Source organism: Ranitomeya variabilis, chromosome 4 (assembly GCF_051348905.1).
Source record: "Ranitomeya variabilis isolate aRanVar5 chromosome 4, aRanVar5.hap1, whole genome shotgun sequence".
Taxonomy (NCBI): Eukaryota; Metazoa; Chordata; class Amphibia; order Anura; family Dendrobatidae; genus Ranitomeya; species Ranitomeya variabilis.
This window is the reverse complement of record NC_135235.1, coordinates 760,326,902-760,346,808: the sequence shown is the minus strand read 5'-3', so window position 1 is coordinate 760,346,808 and position 19,907 is coordinate 760,326,902. Positions and strand designations below refer to the sequence as shown.

At 47.1% G+C, this 19,907-nt stretch overlaps 1 protein-coding gene and 1 long non-coding RNA gene across 2 annotated transcripts in view; one reads left to right on the top strand and one right to left on the bottom strand.

The window, feature by feature from the left end:
• LOC143766904 (uncharacterized) overlaps positions 1-19,907 on the top strand; it is a 216,924-nt gene that overhangs the window by 99,476 nt on the left and 97,541 nt on the right. The gene's annotated exons all lie outside the window — the stretch shown is intronic.
• The window catches only part of LOC143766882 (oocyte zinc finger protein XlCOF7.1-like), a 138,041-nt gene that overhangs the window by 41,844 nt on the left and 76,290 nt on the right, over positions 1-19,907 (bottom strand). The gene's annotated exons all lie outside the window — the stretch shown is intronic.

The window sequence follows — 19,907 nt, the reverse complement described above, 5'->3', positions numbered from 1 at the left end:
CTTTTGCTCTGATATTTAGTCTTATGCTTAATGTTCTTCTGCTCTTTGTTCTGCAGCCTCTTGTTCTTCTGCTTCTCGGTCTCCCATGTCGTCGTCGTCTCCAGGGTCGTTGTCTCCGGGGTCGTCGTCATCGGGGTCGTCGTCATCAGGGTGGTCTTCCGGGTCATCGTGTTTAGGGTCTTGAACTTGGAAATGTAGCAGAAGGTACAAGAAGGCTGAGAAAATGCCGAGAAACAGCTGATGGAACTGGAACTCGGATGGGTAGCCGAAGGTCCAAGAGCCAATGGAACTACCGAGGACCAGCTGATGTTACTGGAACCCGGTTACTAAGCAGGAGGTACCCGTGCCTGAAAGCACTACCAAGGACCACCTGACGTTGGTGGAACTCGGATACCCAGAGGGAGGCACCTAAGCCAAAGGCTCTGCCCGGAACCAGCTGACGGTGCTGGAACCAGGATGGGGAGCAGAAGGTACAAGAGCAAAAGACACTGCCGAGAACCAGCTGACGGTACTGGAACCAGGATGGGTAGCCGAAGGTCCAAGAGCCAATGGAACTACCAAGGACCAGCTGACGTTACTGGAACCCGGTTACTAAGCAGGAGGTACCCGTGCATGAAAGCACTACCAAGGACCACCTGATGTTGGTGGAACTCGGATACACAGAGGGAGGCACCTAAGCCAAAGGCTCTACCCGGAACCAGCTGACGGTGCTGGAACCAGGATGAGGACCTATTCAAGCTTGTCTTCCTAGAGCCCCAACTAGAGGTGTTGGAGCAAAGGGTCAGCAGGGGGAGCAGAGTGTAGGCCGAAGCCTGCACTGGAGGCATTTGTAGGTCTGTTGTGTCTGCATGGCGTTTGTAGGACACGATGCCGGCTACACAGCAGGGGAACAGCTGGCGGTGCTGAACCCCACTGACACATAGGCTGGTGTTTTTCTCTGTGCAGCTAGCACTTCCGGGCCCCAACTGGCGGTGTTAGAGCCCAGGCTCTGCGGGAGGAGTAGAGTGTAGGCCGAAGCCTAATTGAACCAATTTTAAAGGTAACCTTTAACCCCCCCTCAGGGGTTACAAACTAGAAGAGCCACACCTTGGGCAGCAGTAATGCTGCACAAGTCAAAGGTTGCTCTTTTAATTTTGCTCCTTGCACACGCTGAAACACGTATAACATTTAGGCCCTTATACAGTCAAACTGTCTTGGAGGCGGGAGTTCCCTTCGTAATGAGACGCAGCACAGCTGGCAAAAATGCCACCTAGGTGCTTTGCGCAGCCTCCTGAGCATCGCATTTTGCTGTACAGGAGGCTGCGCTGTTGCGTTATCCCTTGGCCATGTGCTGTCCGTCTTCTGACATCATTTAATGTCTGAGGACAAACGATACATATGCAATATATATCTTTATTTAATTAATTCTTCAGGAAGCAAGGATCTTCGACCAGACATACAGAATGCCAACGTTTCGGCCTCAAAACGGCCTTTTACACGGCAATTTATCTATAAACATATCACAATAAACAGAATTAAATATCACATTTCATATATTCATAACAAGGTCGAGATAACAAATCAGAAGTAAATACAAACATATTTGTGTTGCCATTATGTGAAAAATACTGAAAATTAGTAATAATAATCATCAAAAAGGGATATTATCCTCGAGGTAATAATAGTTAATCACTATCACTTCCATTACTGAAGAGAAAAACTAGAGAGGGAAAAAAAAACATAACATAAAAATTGCAAATTGCAGGTATATATAATTGTAAATCCATAAATGCTGGAAAATGGATAGTGGTCCTAGGAAGTCAGAGTAAGTCCAGTGGATAACATAGAAAAAATAGTAAAGTCCGTGATTTACCTGTATGTCGATATAAAGAATGGTGCTGTAAAGATAGAATATATAGCCATAAGTGCATAGAACAGAGGATATATGGTGAGATAGGTACACAAAGAGCATTAAAACATACCTGAAGAATAGGAAATATAGGAAATATATGATACGGGGCAACCCGGATACTGCCGGCGAGGTGCGTGGTGTGCTATGAAGCTGATACAGCGCCTATTTATGGCGTCAGTAATAGAGCAGCCGGAAGAAGGGAAAAGCACTACTAAGCAACTGCGCATGCGTAAAATACTGAATGCCGCACTTGCGCACAGAGAAAGAAAAGGACGGAAGTGGGGCAACACAGGAACAAGAGGCTAAATTGCCGATAATAAAGAAAACCTTTAGTGAGACAAAAGAAGTTGTCTCCCAATATAAACAAATGTGTGCGCTTGCGCTGTGAGAACAAAAAGGACGGGGATAAAAAGAAATCCCAGCATATGTAAATATTAAATGTTGCGCTTGCGCAATGCAGAGAGAGAGCAGAGGTAAAACAGGGAATATCTTACAATACAGATATGTGTGTGCTAAAATGTGAGAATGGGAAAGGCTGGAATTGAAAAATTGACAGGTCAGTTGAGAATAATATGAGTGAAACGGCATACTTCTGCGTATATGGTGATATACAAAAGTGAATATTTATAAGATATATCTATCCATGAAACAAGAAAGAAAAGAAACCCACAAACCTGTTTGAAACCAACATAACCAGGACCACTATCCATTTTCCAGCATTTTTGGAGTGACAATTATATATACCTGCAATTTGCAATTTTTATGTTATGTTTTTTTTCTCTCTCTAGTTTTTCTCTTCAGTAATGGAAGTGATAGTGATTAACTATTATTACCTCAAGGATAATATCCCTTTTTGATGATTATTATTACTAATTTTCAGTATTTTTCACATAATGGCAACACAAATATGTTTGTATTTACTTCTGATTTGTTATCTCGACCTTGTTATGAATATATGAAATGTGATATTTAATTCAGTTTATTGTGATATGTTTATAGATAAATTGCCGTGTAAAAGGCCGTTTTGAGGCCGAAACGTTGGCATTCTGTATGTCTGGTCGAAGATCCTTGCTTCCTGAAGAATTAATTAAATAAAGATATATATTGCATATGTATCGTTTGTCCTCAGATTGATCTATTTATAGAACTGTTTTTTTCTGAGGACTGTTTATATCAAGACGATTTTGACCCCCTTGATCGACTAATGTTATATGTTTTTTTGGGGATCATCAGTCTATTTGGCATGATGTCATTGAATACGCTTTCATACAACCAATCAGAAGCTGAATCCATTATCGCGCAGGTTAATATACCGGGCCAGTTCCTGCATGTTCCAGCTGATCAGATGAAGACTCGTAATTACGAGAAAGTATATAGAAGAAAAACAGCCCTTCAGTTACACTATGTAACATTAGCTGAATACCACAAGGTTCAACGTATACCCAGAGGCCTGAGGGTCTCTCTTAGACCAACCCTTTTTTCAGAAAAAGAGGATTTTTGTCAAAAATTTGAGGCGATTTTAAACAAATGTTCCCTGGACCTGATTCTCCTTACAGTGGAGTATTTACATAAAGAGATTCCGAGTATTGAAACAGAAATTGATAATATTGAACAACAACTCCGCAGCACCTTATCCCAAGAGGAATTTAATAAAATTAAAACTCAAACTGATAAATCTATTAATGAATTTCAGTCCTCATTACAGGAGCGGAAAAGAATGAAATTTATCCGTGATTCAGACGACTATCAACGTGGTGAAGTATACCGTTGGACTAATGGTAATCCCGAAAGGAGAGCCCCAAGATGCTGGAATTCCTCTTCCTTCTCTTCAGGTTCTGAAAGCGACAACTCCCATTTACCTTTTCGCTCATACGATCAGAGACGAGGACGCAACTTCAGAACCAAAGGCAACAGACGGAATCAAATGGGATCAGAATTTACTACAACAAGGATTAAGACCCGTTCACAGGTACCTCATGACCAACTTGTTTATAATATTTCATCATATATTTTGTCTCCTACGGAACTCTCAGTTCTACAAAAAGGCCTTTCCTTTTGCCCTACTCCACCATTCAACGGCTTTTTGTTAGACCAAGAGTTAAATCGTTTTTATAGATCTCTTCGTCTGAAAGTACATTTTTCCAAGATACTGATACCTGATATTGATATACCTCGATCATCCACAGAGGTACTGACTTTGAAGAAGCTTGATCTTGTCCAACGTAGTAACTTCTCTCCTCCTAGGACCTATCATCCAGTAGAGACATTCATTTCATTGGTCCAGAGGGATGTAAGCAAAAAGATAATCGATATACAACAAAGTCGTCTGAATGTGACTAGTAATATGACTCAAACGGAAAAAATAGCCGTACATAACCTGAGATCCAATAAGAATTTGACTATAAAACCCGCTGATAAAGGTGGGGCGGTAGTTGTCATGGACAAACATCATTATATCAGTGAAATCCGCTCACAATTGAGCGACCTGGAAACTTATCTTCCTATTTCATATGATCCCACATTCAAGATTGCTAAAGAAATCCGTAATCTAGCTCATCACTTTAAGACCTTAGGAGTGATAGATCAGAAAATGGGGGAATTCCTGATTAATAACCACCCTATTTGCCCAGTACTATATACCTTACCCAAGATCCACAAAAATCTCACCAACCCCCCTGTTGTGAACTCCATTTTCAGGCTCCCTCTTGTGGTCACAGATGGTATTGTGTGACTTTGGTTTTTGGGCTCCCCCTGGTGGTTTGGTTTATTATCCTGTGGGTCTGGCTGATCAGCTGTCTCGTTATCCACCAGGGAGGCTCCTATTTAGCTCTGCTTCACTTCCACTTGTCGCCGGCTGTCAATGTATTCAGTGCTATTCTGATTGCTCTTGTTCATCTCGGTTTCTGCCTCTTCAGGATAAGCTAAGTTCTGTTTGAATATTTTTGCTCATCTGCCTGCAATATGATTTCTATGTAAGATGAGTCTAGTCCAGCTTGCTAATATTTGATTTCCTTTTTGCTGGTAAGCTCTGGGTCGGAGTTGCTTCCCCCGCACCGTTAGTCGGTGCGGGGGCTCGAGCAATCTCTGCGTGGATATTTTGAATAGGGTTTTGTATTGACCGCACAGTCCCCTTCCTATTTTCTGCTATCTAGTTTTAGCGGGCCTCGTTTGCTAAATCTAATTTCATCTCTGCGTTTGTGCCTTCCCCTTAACTAACCTTTAATATTTGTGGGGGGCTATTCTATCTCTTTGGGGTCATTTCACTGAGGCAAGCAAGGACTTTCTTTCCCTCTAGGAATAGTCAGTTTCTCCGGCTTTGACAAGACGTCTAGGAATCTTTTAGGTAACGTTCCACGGCTACTTTTAGTTGGTGCGGATAGGATCAGGTTGCGGTCAATCTAGCTACCACTTCCCCAGAGCTAGTTCTCGTTAGTACTTAGCTTGTCAGTCCTGCGATCCTTGCCCCTGGGATCATAACACCCCCCGGGTAGACCCATTGTGGCTTCCATTGGTTCACTACTTTCCCCCTTAGCAATAGTCTTGGAAAAAATTTTATCTCCACTAATGAAACATATTCCCTCCTTTCTCCGAGACACCTCCCAATTTTTGTCCTATATTAGGGACCTACATATGGATGTCTCTGATTGTTATTTGGTGACATTAGATGTAAACAGTTTGTACACCAATATTGACAATAGTAAAGGTATTCAGGCTGTGGAAAACTTTTTGAATAATATGACCCAATTCCATCCTGATTTGAAACAATTTTGTGTTTCACTTTTGACATTTGTTTTAACAAAAAACTTTTTTCTTTTTGAGGATGATTTTTTCATTCAACAGAATGGTACTGCAATGGGCAGCAATGTAGCGCCACCTTACGCCAATATTTTTATGGCAGATTTCGAATCCAAATTTGTGTATACACACTCCCTCTTCCAACAGTATGGTATACTGTGGAAGAGATATATAGACGATATTTTCCTTATATGGAGTGGTGATATTGAATCACTGATGTCTTTTCATCACACTATTAATAACAGTGTGGCCAAACTGACTTTCACTATTCAATATGATCAAAGATCGATTGCATTTTTAGATACTCGGGTTATCATTAACGAAGATGGATCGTTATCTACCGATCTATATGTTAAATCAACTGACAAAAACAGCTTACTTCTTTTTTCAAGTTGTCACCCTCGTCACATCACCAGGGCCCTTCCGAAGTCATAGTTTCAGAGAATTAATAGGATCGTTTCTGACCCTTTACAACGTACGTTGAGACTTAATGATATGGCCACTAAATTTCGTAATCGAGGATATCCGGATACTCTTTTGGTACTTCCTACAGCTACTGAACCTCCTATCGTAGAACGACCTAAGAGAATGGCCTTTGTGAATACTCATCATCCTTTCATGCGTGTATTTCATAGGATTATACATAAACATTGGTCACTATTAGGACAATCATATCCCGATATCCCTGAGTTTACTGTTCCTCCACTGATGTGCCATAAAAAAACTCCAAACTTACATAACCTCCTGGTCTCAGCCGACATTGGGAGTTCTAAAATTGTCAAGAGACAATCTTTTTTAACAACAACATGGAGGGGGACATTTCCTTGTCACCATTGTCTCCAATGTTCTAATATTACCAGAGGTGACACTTTTACCCATCCAAGATCTGGCAAACAGTTTCCCATTCGCAACTTTTATAGCTGCGATTCTACTTATGTTATTTATTTTATTAAGTGTCCATGCGGTCTCGGATATGTTGGTGAAACTACCCAACATATCCGAGACCGTATTTCTCAACACAAGTCAACGGTTAGGTGCAAGAGACTCATGCTGCCCATACCAGCCCATTTCATTTCTCACAACCACAACATTGCACAGCTAAGATATCAAATTATTGACAGTATACCCATAGCTCGTAGAGGAGGAAATAGGATCTCCAAACTAAAGGAGAAAGAGGCTTACTGGATTTACACTCTCCAAACCTTGGAACCCAATGGTTTAAATAGGGAGTACGAGTTATTTTATTAGCGATAGATCTATATTAGTGGGTCTCTAGTGTATACTGTTGTGTATCCGCTTTTTGGGCTCCCCTGGTGGTTGCTGGTGGTACTGGTGACTTGTTTGCACTTTGCTTCTTCTGTTCACCTGCTTCCATCAGTGTTTGGGAGTTTCCTATTTAGCCTTGCTCTCCAGTCATTTCCTTGCCGGTCATCATTGTAACCAGAGCCTTCGGTTGCATGTTCCTGCTACTAGTCTGCTGATCAGCTAAGTGGACTTTGTCCTTTTGTTTTGTACCTTTTGTCCAGTTTGCAGTTTTTGTGATTCTCTGTAGCTGGAAGCTCTTGCGGGCTGAAATTGCCACTCCTGTGTCATGAGTTGACACAGGAGTCTTAAAGTAATTTCAGGATGGTTTTTTGAAAGGGTTTTCAGTTGACCGTGAAGTCCTCTTTTGTATCCTTCTGCTATCTAGAAAGTGGACCTCTCTTTGCTAAATCTACTTTCATACTGTGTATGTCTTTTCTCTTAATTCACCGTTATTACATGTGGGGGGCTGCTATCATCTTTTGGGGTATTTCCCTAGAGGTAAGCCAGGTCTGTTTCTTCCTCTACCAGGCGTAGTTAGTCCTCCGGCTGGCGCGTGGCATATAGGAAGCCGTAGGTATGCTCCCTGGCTACTGTTAGTTGTGTGGTAGATTTAGCTCACGGTCAACTCGAGTTTCCATCACCCGAGAGCTCGTTCGTTACTTATGTGTTTTTTACGTTCCCTTGCCATTGGGAACCATGACAGTATACGTTATTGAACCAGATTTTATTATTTACAATGAGGGATATTGTACTCTTATACATTTGTTATATGATCTTGTTATATGATCTTAACATAATGGTTCTCTCTTTTTCTTTTTCTTTTTCAGACTTAGTCCAGTGTTTTTTTCACTTGCTGGTTATGTTGGTTTCAAACAGGTTTGTGGGTTTCTTTTCTTTCTTGTTTCATGGATAGATATATCTTATAAATATTAACTTTTGTATATCACCATATACGCAGAAGTATGCCGTTTCACTCATATTATTCTATACTGACCTGTCAATTTTTCAATTCCAGCCTTTCCCATTCTCACATTTTAGCACACACATATCTGTATTGTAAGATATTCCCTGTTTTACCTCTGCTCTCTCTCTGCATTGCGCAAGCGCAACATTTAATATTTACATATGCTGGGATTTCTTTTTATCCCCGTCCTTTTTGTTCTCACAGCGCAAGCGCACACATTTATTTATATTGGGAGACAACTTCTTTTGTCTCACTAAAGGTTTTCTTTATTATCGGCAATTTAGCCGCTTGTTCCTGTGTTGCCCCACTTCCGTCCTTTTCTTTCTCTGTGTGCAAGCGTGGCATTCAGTATTTTACGCATGCGCAGTTGCTTAGTAGTGCTTTTCCCTTCTTCCGGCTGCTCTATTACTGATGCCATAAATAGGCGCTGTATCAGCTTCATAGCACACCACGCACCTCGCCGGCAGTATCCGGGTTGCCCCGTATCATATATTTCCTATATTTCCTATTCTTCAGGTATGTTTTAATGCTCTTTGTGTACCTATCTCACCATATATCCTCTGTTCTATGCACTTATGGCTATATATTCTATCTTTACAGCACCATTCTTTATATCGACATACAGGTAAATCACGGACTTTACTATTTTTTCTATGTCATCCACTGGACTTACTCTGACTTCCTAGGACCACTATCCATTTTCCAGCATTTATGGATTTACAATTATATATACCTGCAATTTGCAATTTTTATGTTATGTTTTTTTTTCCCTCTAGTTTTTCTCTTCAGTAATGGAAGTGATAGTGATTAACTATTATTACCTCGAGGATAATATCCCTTTTTGATGATTATTATTACTAATTTTCAGTATTTTTCACATAATGGCAACACAAATATGTTTGTATTTACTTCTGATTTGTTATCTCGACCTTGTTATGAATATATGAAATGTGATATTTAATTCTGTTTATTGTGATATGTTTATAGATAAATTGCCGTGTAAAAGGCCGTTTTGAGGCCGAAACGTTGGCATTCTGTATGTCTGGTCGAAGATCCTTGCTTCCTGAAGAATCAATTAAATAAAGATATATATTGCATATGTATCGTTTGTCCTCAGATTGATCTATTTATAGAACTGTTTTTTTCTGAGGACTGTTTATATCAAGACGATTTTGACCCCCTTGATCGACTAATATCATTTAATGTCTGCCGGTGCGGTTCGCGATGCCCATGAATCTCAGCCCCGAAGTGTCTTCTCATGTATTCACACTGCGGGGCTGGGATTCATGGCCTTGCGCAGTCAATATGTCCGCCTCTCACACTTGTGTCCTTACACCTGCTTCAGACTGTGCGGCGTCAGCTGATCCCTTATGGCATGCCATGGCCATGAAGCCGTACAGTCTGAAGAAGGCGGAAGGAGATGAGTGACAACAGGCGAAGATATGCACTGCTCATGCCCGTCAATCACACCCTCGCAGTCAAAATAAATAAGACACCGAGGGGCATTGTGTCGGGCAGGGCGGCCGCAGAGGCGCAGCCAGCCAAACAATGATGTCAGAAGACGGGCAGCGCTACCAAGGGGGTCACTGCGTGTCATTACAAAGGAAAGTTACACCTCAGGGACGTTTTAATAGTCTCGGGGGACACATTTTATACGTGTTGAGTTCGACGTGTGCAAGGAGAATAACTTAGTGAGCTGTTGTGAATTAGACTTTTTGGCTCCCTCTTGTGGTTACTAGTGATATGACTCTGGGATTGTCTTTCCTCAGTTTGGCACCCACCTGGGTCATTAGTCCAGGGGTGTCGCTATATAAACTTCCTGGATCCTTAGTCCAGTGCCTGGCATCATTGTAATCAGATCCTTTCTGTTTGCTCCTGTCTGCTGTTCCTGGTTCGTGCAAAATTAAGCTAAGTCCGGCTTCTTTGTTTTTTGGTTATTTGCTTTGCTCTTTTTTTTGTCCAGCTTGTACTAAATGTGATTCCTGACTTTGCTGGAAGCTCTAGGGGGCTGGTGTTCTCCCCCCGGGCCGTTAGACGGTTCGGGGGTTCTTGAATATCCAGTGTGGATATTTTGATAGGGTTTTTGCTAACCATATAAGTCATCTTACTATATTCTGCTATTAGCTAGTGGGCCTCTCTTTGCTAAATACCTAGCTCATTCTTACGTTTGTCTTTTCCTCTTACCTCACCGTTATTATTTGTTGGGGGCTTGTATCCAACTTTTGGGGGTCTTTTCTCTGGAGGCAAGAAAGGTCTTTCTTTTCCCTTCTAGGGTTAGTTAGTTCTCCGGCTGGCGCGAGACGTCTAGAACCAACGTAGGCACGTTCCCCGGCTGCTGCTATTTGTGGTGCTAGGATTAGATATATGGTCAGCTCAGTTACCACTGCCCTATGAGCTGGTTTTTTGTGTTTGCAGACTTAGTAATTATTTCTGAGACCCTCTGCCATTGGGGTCATAACAGTGAGCCACCTTGTACAAATGCAGCATTACTGCTGTACAAGGTGGCTGTTATACATAGAAACGCCTGGGGGGGGACAGGTTCCCTTCAATTTCAGTTCTTGTGTCTGCGTGGCGTTTGCAGGACACGATGCCGGCTACACAGCAGGGGAACAGCTGGCGTTGCTGAACCCCACTGACACATTGGCTGGTGTTTTTCTCTGTGCAGCTAGCACTTCCGGGCCCCAACTTGCGGTGTTAGAGCCCAGGGTCAGCAGGAGGAGCAGAGGGAGCAGAGTGTAGGCCGAATCCTGCACTGGCGGCAGCTTTGTGTCTGCGTGGCTTTTGCAGGACACGTTGCCGGCTACACAGCAGGGGAACAGCTGGCGGTGCTGAACCCCACTGACACATAGGCTGGTGTTTTTCTCTGTGCAGCTAGCACTTCCAGGCCCCAACTGGCGGTGTTAGAGCCCAGGGTCAGCAGGAGGAGCAGAGGGAGCAGAGTGTAGGCCGAAGCCTGCACTGACGGCAGCTTTGTGTCTGCGTGGCTTTTGCAGGACACGTTGCCGGCTACACAGCAGGGGATGGCCATGCACTGTCCGTCTTCTGACATCATTTAATGTCTGCCGGTGCGGTTCGTGATGCCCATGAATCTCAGCCCCGAAGTGTCTTCTCATGTATTCACACTGCGGGGCTGGGATTCATGGCCTTGCGCAGTCAATATGTTCGCCTCTCACACTTGTGTCCTTACACCTGCCTCAGACTGTGCGGCGTCAGCTGATCCCTTATGGCATGCCACGGCCATGAAGCCGTACAGTCTGAAGAAGGCGGAAGGAGATGAGTGACAGCCTGGCGAAGATATGCACTGCTCATGCCCGTCAATCACACCCTCGCAGTCAAAATAAATAAGACACCGAGGGGCGTTGTGTCAGGCAGGGCGGCCGCAGAGGCGCAGCCAGCCAAACAATGATGTCAGAAGACGGGCAGCGCTACCAAGGGGGTCGCTGCGTGTCATTACAAAGGAAAGTTACACCTCAGGGACGTTTTAATGGTCTCGGGGGACACATTTTATACGTGTTGAGTTCGACGTGTGCAAGGAGAATAACTTAGTGAGCCACCTTGTACAAATGCAGCATTACTGCTGTACAAGGTGGCTGTTATACATACAAACGCCTGGAGAGGGGGGACAGGTTCCCTTCAATTTCAGTTTTTGTGTCTGCGTGGCGTTTGCAGGACATGGTGCCGGCTACACAGCAGGGGAACAGCTGGCGTTGCTGAACCCCACTGACACATTGGCTGGTGTTTTTCTCTGTGCAGCTAGCACTTCTGGGCCCCAACTGGCGGTGTTAGAGCCCAGGGTCAGCAGGAGGAGCAGAGGGAGCAGAGTGTAGGCCGAAGCCTGCACTGGCGGCAGCTTTGTGTCTGCGTGGCTTTTGCAGGACATGTTGCCGGCTACACAGCAGGGGAACAGCTGGCGGTGCTGAACCCCACTGACACATAGGCTGGTGTTTTTCTCTGTGCAGCTAGCACTTCCGGGCCCCAACTGGCGGTGTTAGAGCCCGGGCTCTGCGGGAGGAGCAGAGTGTAGGCCGAAGCCTAATTGAACCAATTTTAAAGGTAACCTTTAACCCCCACCCCAGGCGTTTGTTGCTGAAAGAGCCATCTTGTACAGCACTAATGATGCAAAAGGAAAAGGTGGCTCTTTTAATTATGCTCCTTTCAAAGGCTGAACTAGACACTTATAAAATGTGTCCCCTCACACCGTTAAACCGTCCTGGAGGTGGGACTTTCCTTTGTAATGTGACGCAGCACAGCCGTCATTCCTACCCCCTTGGCGCCGTGCGCCGCCTCCTCAGCGTTGTTTGATTCTGTTCAGAAGCCTGCGCTGATATGTTATCCCTTGGCCAGGCACACTTAGCGCTGCCCATCTTCTGACATCATTTGGTGTCAGGCTGGCTGCGCCTGTGCGGCCGCACTGGCTGAGATTATGCCTCGCAGTGTCGTCTAATGTAATCCCACCGCGGGCCTGGGATCCATGGCCATGCGCACTGCATATCCTCGCCTCTCACTCCCGTCCCTCCGGCTTCTTCAGACTGTGCAGTGTCACGGCCGTGGCATGCTATTAGGGATCAGCTGACAGCGCACAGTCTGAAGAAGGCGGAGGGAGATGAGTGAGAGGCGGAGGTGAAGATATGCACTGCACATGCCCATGGATCCCAGGCCCGCAGTGTGATTAAATCAGAAGACACTGCGAGGCGGGATCTCGTCCAGCACGGCCGCACAGGCGCAGCCAGCCTGACACCAAATGATGTCAGAAGATGGGCAGCACTAAGTGTGCCTGGCCAAGGGAAAACATAACAGCGCAGGCTCCGGGACAGAATCAAACAACGCTGAGGAGGCGGTGCACGGCGCCAAGGGGGTAGGAATGACGGCTGGGCTGTGTCACATTACAAAAGGAAAGTCCCAACTCCGGGACGGTTAAACGGTGTGAGGAGACACATTTCATAAGTGTGTAGTTCAGCCTTTGAAAGGAGCATAATTAAAAGTGCCACCTTTTCCTTCGGCAGCATTACTGCTGCTCAAGGTGGCTCTTTCAGTAACAAACGCCTGGGGGGTGGGGGTGGGCAGGTTCCCTTAAATTTTAGTTGTGCCAGTGTGGCGGTCGCATGACACGTTGCCGGATACACAGCAGGGGAGCAGCTGACGTTACTGAACCCCACTAACACATTGGCGAGGTGTTTGGCTCTGTGCAAACAGCACTTCCGGGCAGAAACCAGCAGTGTTGGAGCCCAGGGACAGCAGGAGGAGCAGAGTGTAGGCCGAAGCCTGCACTGGAAGCATGTAAATGTCTGTTAGTTGTGCCAGCGTGGCGGTCGCATGACACCTTGCCGGATACACAGCTGGGGAGCAGCTGACGTTACTGAACCCCAATAACACGGCAGCAAGTGTTAACTGTGCATCCAGCACTTCCAGGCACCAACTAGCGGTGTTTGAGCCCAGGGACAGCAGGAGGAGATAATAGGAGGGATTGCCACACACACAGCTGGGGAACAGCAGACGTTACTGAACCCCAATAACAGAGGAGCGACTGGTGACTGTGCGGACAGCACTTCCGGACAAAAACTAGCGGTATTGGAGCCCAGGGACAGCAGGAGGAGCAGGAGGAGATAATAGCAGGGATTGCCACACACACAGCTGGGGAACAGCAGACGTTACTGAACCCCAATAACAGAGGAGCGACTGGTGACTGTGCAGACAGCACTTGCAGACAACAACTAGTGGTGTTGGAGCCCAGGGACAGCAGGAGGAGCAGGAGGAGATAATAGGAGGGATTGCCACACACACAGCTGGGGAACAGCTGACGTTACTGAACCCCAATAACAGAGGAGCGACTGGTGACTGTGTGGACAGCACTTCCGGACAACAACTAGCGGTGTTGGAGCCCAGGGACAGCAGGAGGAGCAGGAGGAACACAGTGTGTGCTGAAGCCAGATTGCAGCAAGTCGAAAGGGAACCTTTAACCCCCCCCCAAGGCTTTTGTAGCTGAAAGAGCCATCTTGTGCAGCACTAAGGATGCAAAAGGAAAAGGTGGCTCTTTTAATTATGCCCCTTGCAAACACAGAACTAAACACTTATAAAATGTGTCCCCTGATACCGTGAGACCGTCCCGGAGGTGGGACTTTCCTTCGTAATGGGACACAGCACAGCCGTCATTCCTAACCCCTTGGTGCCGTGCGACGCCTCCTCAGCATTGTTTGATTCTGTCCCGGAGCCTGCGCTGTTATGTTATCCCTTGGCCATGCACACTTAGCGCTGCCCGTCTTCTGACATCATATTGGTGTTAGGCTGGAAGCGCCTGTGCGGCCACGCTGGCCGAGATCCCACCTCGCAGTGTTGTCCAATGTAATCCCACTGCGGGCCTGGGATCCATGGGCATGCGCAGTGCATATCCTCGCCTCTCACTCCCCTCCTTCCAGCTTCTTCAGACTGTGCGGCGTCACGGTCGTGGCATGCTATTAGGGATCAGCTGATGGCGCACAGTCTGAAGAAGGTGGAGGGAGAAGAGTGAGAGCCTGAGTTGAAGATATGCACTGCGCATGCCCATGGATCCCAGGCACGCAGTGTGATTAAATCAGAAGACACTGCGAGGCGGGATCTTGGCCAGCGCGGCCGCTTAGGCGCAGCCAGCCTGACACCAAATAATGTCAGAAGACGGGCAGCGCTAAGTGTGCATGGCCAAGGGATAACATAACAGTGCAGGCTCCGGGACAGATTCAAACAACGCTGAGGAGGCGGCACACGGCACCAAGGGGGTAGGAATGATGGCTGCGCTGCGTCCCATTACGAAGGAAAGTCCCACTTCCGGGACGGTATCAGTGGACATATTTTAGAATAAGTGTTAAGTTCTGCATGTGCAAGGAGCAAAAGTAAAAGAGCTACAATTTCCTTGTGCAGCATTACTGCTGCACAAGGTGGCTCTTTCAGTAACAAACGCCTTGGGGGGGGGACAGGTTCCCTTACATTTAAGTTGTTGTGTCAGCGTGGCGGTCGCAGGACACATTGCCGGCTACACAGCTGGGGATCAGCTGACGTTACTGAAACCCAATAACACTGGGTCGTATGTTTTGACTGTGCAGACGGCACTTCTGAGCCTCAACTGGCGGTGTTGGAGCTCAGGAATTACAGTTTAGGGTGTAGAAATATGAACACAACAGGAGGCCTGGATACTGTAGACAGTCACCCAATTATTTAATCAGGAAGAGGAGTTGAAAATTCCTGCGAGATCCAGGCCTTGTTCATTTTCAGGAAAGTTAGCCGGTCAACATTATCGGAGGATAGTCGCATGCGACGGTCTGTTAGTACACCACCTGCTGCACTAAAGACGTGTTCCGATAATACACTAGCCGCAGGGCAAGCCAGCACCTCCAATGCATACTGGCTTAGCTCTAGCCATGTATCCAGCTTAGAGACCCAAAACTTGAAAGGGGAAGAGCCGTCTGGGAGTACAGCAAGAGGGCAAGACATGTAGTCTGTCACCATCTGACGGAACCGTTGCCTCCTGCTGACCGGGGCTTCCTGTGATGGTGTAGACATTTGTGGCGGGCACAGAAAACTGTGCCACAGTTGGGCCATACTGGTCTTGCCTTGGGCAGAGGCACTGCTTCTGCTCCCTCTTTGTGCAGAGCCTACTCCACTGCCTGGACGCACTGAGCTGCTTTGTAAAGCACTAGCAGCACTTCTCTCAGTTGGACTGGAGAAGATGATGGAATTCACCAGTGTGTCCTGGTACTCCCGCATTTTTCGCTCCCGGTTCAACGGTGTGATGAGGCTTTGTACGTTGTCCCGGTAGCGAGGATCGAGGAGGGTGAACACCCAATAATCACACATGTTAAGAATGTGGGCGATGCGGCGGTCGTTTCTCAGGCACTGCATCATGTAATCAACCATGTGCTGCAGACTCCCAACTGGCCAAGAAACGCTGTCCCCTGCTTGAGGCGTTATCTCTGCCCACTCATCATCACCCCACCCTCGCTGTACACACTGACTACTGGACAATTGTGTAACTCCCTCCTCTGGACGGATGTCTTCCTCCTCCATTGACTCCTCCTCATCCTCCTCACAAAGTGTCCCCTGCCTACGCGTTTGTGAGGAACCACGTGGCGCTGACTGTCCAGAAGATGATGGAAATGGTGAATCCTCATCCTCCACCTCTTCCACAACATCATCCCTTATCGCTTGCAGTGATTTTTCAAGCAGGCAGATAAGGGGGACAGTCATGCTGACTAGTGCATCATCTGCACTCGCCATCCACGTGGAATAATCGAAGGGATGCAAAACCTGGCAGACGTCCTTCATAGTGGCCCACTCTGTGGTTGTGAAGTCTGAACGGCGCGGAGTGCGACTTCTTTGCGCCTGATGCAGCTGGTCCTCCATTACTGCTTACTGCTGCTCACACAACCGCTCCAACATATGTAACGTGGAATTCCACCTGGTAGGTAGGTCACATATGATGCAATGTTCCGGAAGGCGGAATCGGCGCTGCAGAGCTGCAATGCATGATCTTGCCATGCTGGAACGCTGCAAGTGAGCACACTCTAGGCGTACCTTGTGCAGCAGTGCATCGAGATCCGGATAGTCCCTCAATAAACTCTGCACGACCAAGTTGAGCACATGTGTCATGAATCCCCAATGGCTAGGGATAGCACAGGATAAGCAAAGTATAATAAATATCGGACGAGCTCTAGGGTGATGGAACCTGGGCTGACCGCTGCCCTACGCCTGACAAACGCAACTAGAGATAGCCAGGGAGCGTGCCTACGTTGGTTCTAGACGCCACGCACCAGCCTAAGAGCTAACTAGTACTGCAGAGAAAACAAAGACCTCACTTGCCTCCAGAGGAATTAACCCCAAAGATATAGTTGCCCCCCACATGTATTGACGGTGAAATGAGAGGAAGGCACATACATAGAGATGATGTATATAGCTTTAGCAAATAGAGGCCCGCTGAAAACTAGAAAGCAGAATGACACAAAAGGGGACTGAGCGGTCAGCAAAAAACCCTAATCAAAAAAACCATCCTGAGATTACAAGAACCCATGTGCCAACTCATGGCACATGGGGAGAACCTCAGTCCACTAGAGCAACCAGCTAACAAAGAGACATTCTAAGCAAGCTGGACAAAAAACCAAACAACTGAAAATCAGCACTTAGCTTATCCTGAAAGATCTGGGAGCAGGTAGGCAGGAACCAAACAGAGCACATCTGAACACATTGATAGCCGGCAAGGGAAATGACAGAGAGGCCAGGTAAAATAGGAAACACCCAGCCTCTGATGGACAGATGGAAACCAAAGGCCGCAACCCACCAAAGTCACCCAGTACCAGCAGTAACCACCAGAGGGAGCCCGCAAACAGAATCCACAACACACATGTGCCAGACATGGGATGTGAGTGAGGTTGCCGAGGCCCAGAGCTGCCACCAGATTTCGGCCATTGTCACACACTACCATGCCTGGCTGGAGATTCGCTGGCACAAACCACACATCGCTCTCCTGCTTGATGGCATTCCAGAGCTCCTGCGCTGTGTGGCTTCGATTCCCCAAAGAAATTAATTTCAAGATGGCCTGTTGACGTTTGGCCACGGCTGTGCTCATGTCGGTCGTAACAGGTAAAGGTTCACGGGTCCATGTGGAGGTGGACTGTGACGGCTCCTGCAGCGATGATTCTGAGGAACTTGTGTAAGAGGAGGAGTCAATGCGTACAGACTGGATTCCTGCAATCCTTGGAGTGGGCAGGACACGTCCTGCGCCACTCGCACGATCTGTACCCGGCTCAACAACATTAACCCAATGGGCAGTGAGGGAAAGGTATCGCCCCTGTCCATGTTGACTGGTCCACGCATCGGTGGTGAGGTGGACCTTGCTACTGACGGCATTCAGTAGCGCGTGTTTTATGTGTCCCTCCACATGCTTGTGCAGGGCAGGGACGGCTTGCCTGCTGAAGTAAAAGCGGCTGGGCACATTGTACTGTGGGACTGCCAATGACATCAAGTCACGGAAGCTGTCAGTCTCCACCAGCCTGAATGACAGCATTTCCAGTGACAGAAGTTTGGCAATGCCTGCAGTCAGAGCCTGTGCTCGGGGGTGGTTTGCCGAGAAAGGCCACCTTTTCTCCCATGCCTGTACTACCGATGGCTGTAGACTGGGCAGGGAGTGTGAGGATGACTGGGAACGTGGTGCTGCGGGTGGAATTACAGTGGGTCTCTGGACAACAGTGCCAGAGGTTCTTCCACGGCGATCCTGGGAGGAAGCCGAACCAGCTGCTTGTGAGCTGGAGGAAGAGGCAACACGAGCTGAAGAGGTGGTAGCTGCCGCTGTTGGTTGGCCTAGCTCTTCAGTGTGTTTTTCTAACTCCGCCGGGTGCCTGGTGCGCACATGTTTCCACATGTTGGAGGTATTGAGGTTGCTGACATTTTTCCCTCTTTTGACTTTGTGATGACACACCTTGCATTTCACATAGCAAATGTCATCTGCAACTGTGTCAAAAAAGGACCAGGCACTGCAAGTCTTGGGAGCACCCTTTTTGGCTTTTGGAAGAGACATGCTCCTAACGGGTGCCAAAGTGGAGGCTACAGGATCCGCAGTCTTCCCCCTCCCTCTCCCTCTTTGGCCCGTTTGGGGAATATCTTCCTCAGAGCTGCTCCCACCACCTTCCTGTCCCTCACGCCAAGATGGGTCAAGGACCTCATCATCTACACTACCCTCTGCCACCAACTGCTCCTCCTGGGTAGTCTCAGCAGCAGAGCATGCACCAGAAAGTGGCACCTGAGTGTCATCAGCGGATGCGTCCTGCGATGTGGTGACCGGAGGCACTGGCCCACCCGCCTCTTCAGACTCAGAGAGAAAAAGCTGTTGGGCATCACTGCACACTGCTTCTTCTTCCATTTCTCCAATGCTGCTTGGCTGGTCCCCTGTTTCCAAGCCAAGAGATTCAGAGAACAGAAGTAGAGACGGCTCCTGTCCTGGGCTCTCTGTCTGCCTGGGCAATTTGGCAGGCGGTGAAGAGAAAGATGGGTGCTCTCCAGTGCTCTGTGTCTGAGAGGATGTGGCACTAATTGAATTCGATGCGTTAGCTGCCATCCATCCGACAACGGCTTCAATTTGGTCTTCACGCAGCAGCGGTGTACGGTGCTCTCCGACAAAGCTGCGCATGAAGGACTGTTCCCTGCTGAAACTGGGTGATGATGAGTCACCGGTGCCCGCAGCAGGCACAGAATCCCCACGTCCTCTCCCTGCTCCGCACCCACGCCCACGTGCCTTTCTCCCTGCCTTCTTCATCTTGGTTGACTGATAAAGATAAGCAGAAAAGTACTAACGGCTTAGTGTGCTTATTCCTGAACAGCTCCTAACAGGTATAAGGAACACTAATTTTCTAAAGTGTGGACTAGACTTTAATATGAGCTAATGTGGCCTACACAACTGTAAAGTGGTGGGTTTGGTGAACTTTATTATTTATTTATTTTTTGGGGGCTGAACTGACAACAGGGCGAGCTGCACTCACACAGAGACCGTGCAGACAGCCGTAAACGGCGCTGCAAGGCCCCAAAAACCTCCTCTAGGTTATCCTATGTAGTGTTTTTCCACAATTTAGCTGGATACGGGTGGAAAATCACTAATAGGAATTATTTGAAAAAAATGTGCAGCGGCCTGCACTAATTGCAAAAAAGCACAATGGAATGGATAGAACTGTATGAGTCAGTGAACCTCCCTGAGCTGGATACAACCGGCTGTGGCTGCACACAGACTACAGGGCAAGCTGCACTCACACGGAGACCGTGCAGACAGCCGTAAATGGCGCTGCAAGGCCCCAAAAACCTCCTCTACGTTATCCTATGTAGTGTTTTTCCACAATTTAGCTGGATATGGGTGGAAAGTCACTAATAAGAATTATTTGAAAAAAAATGTGCAGCGGCCTGCACTACTTGCAAAAAAGGACAATGGAATGGATAGAAATGTAT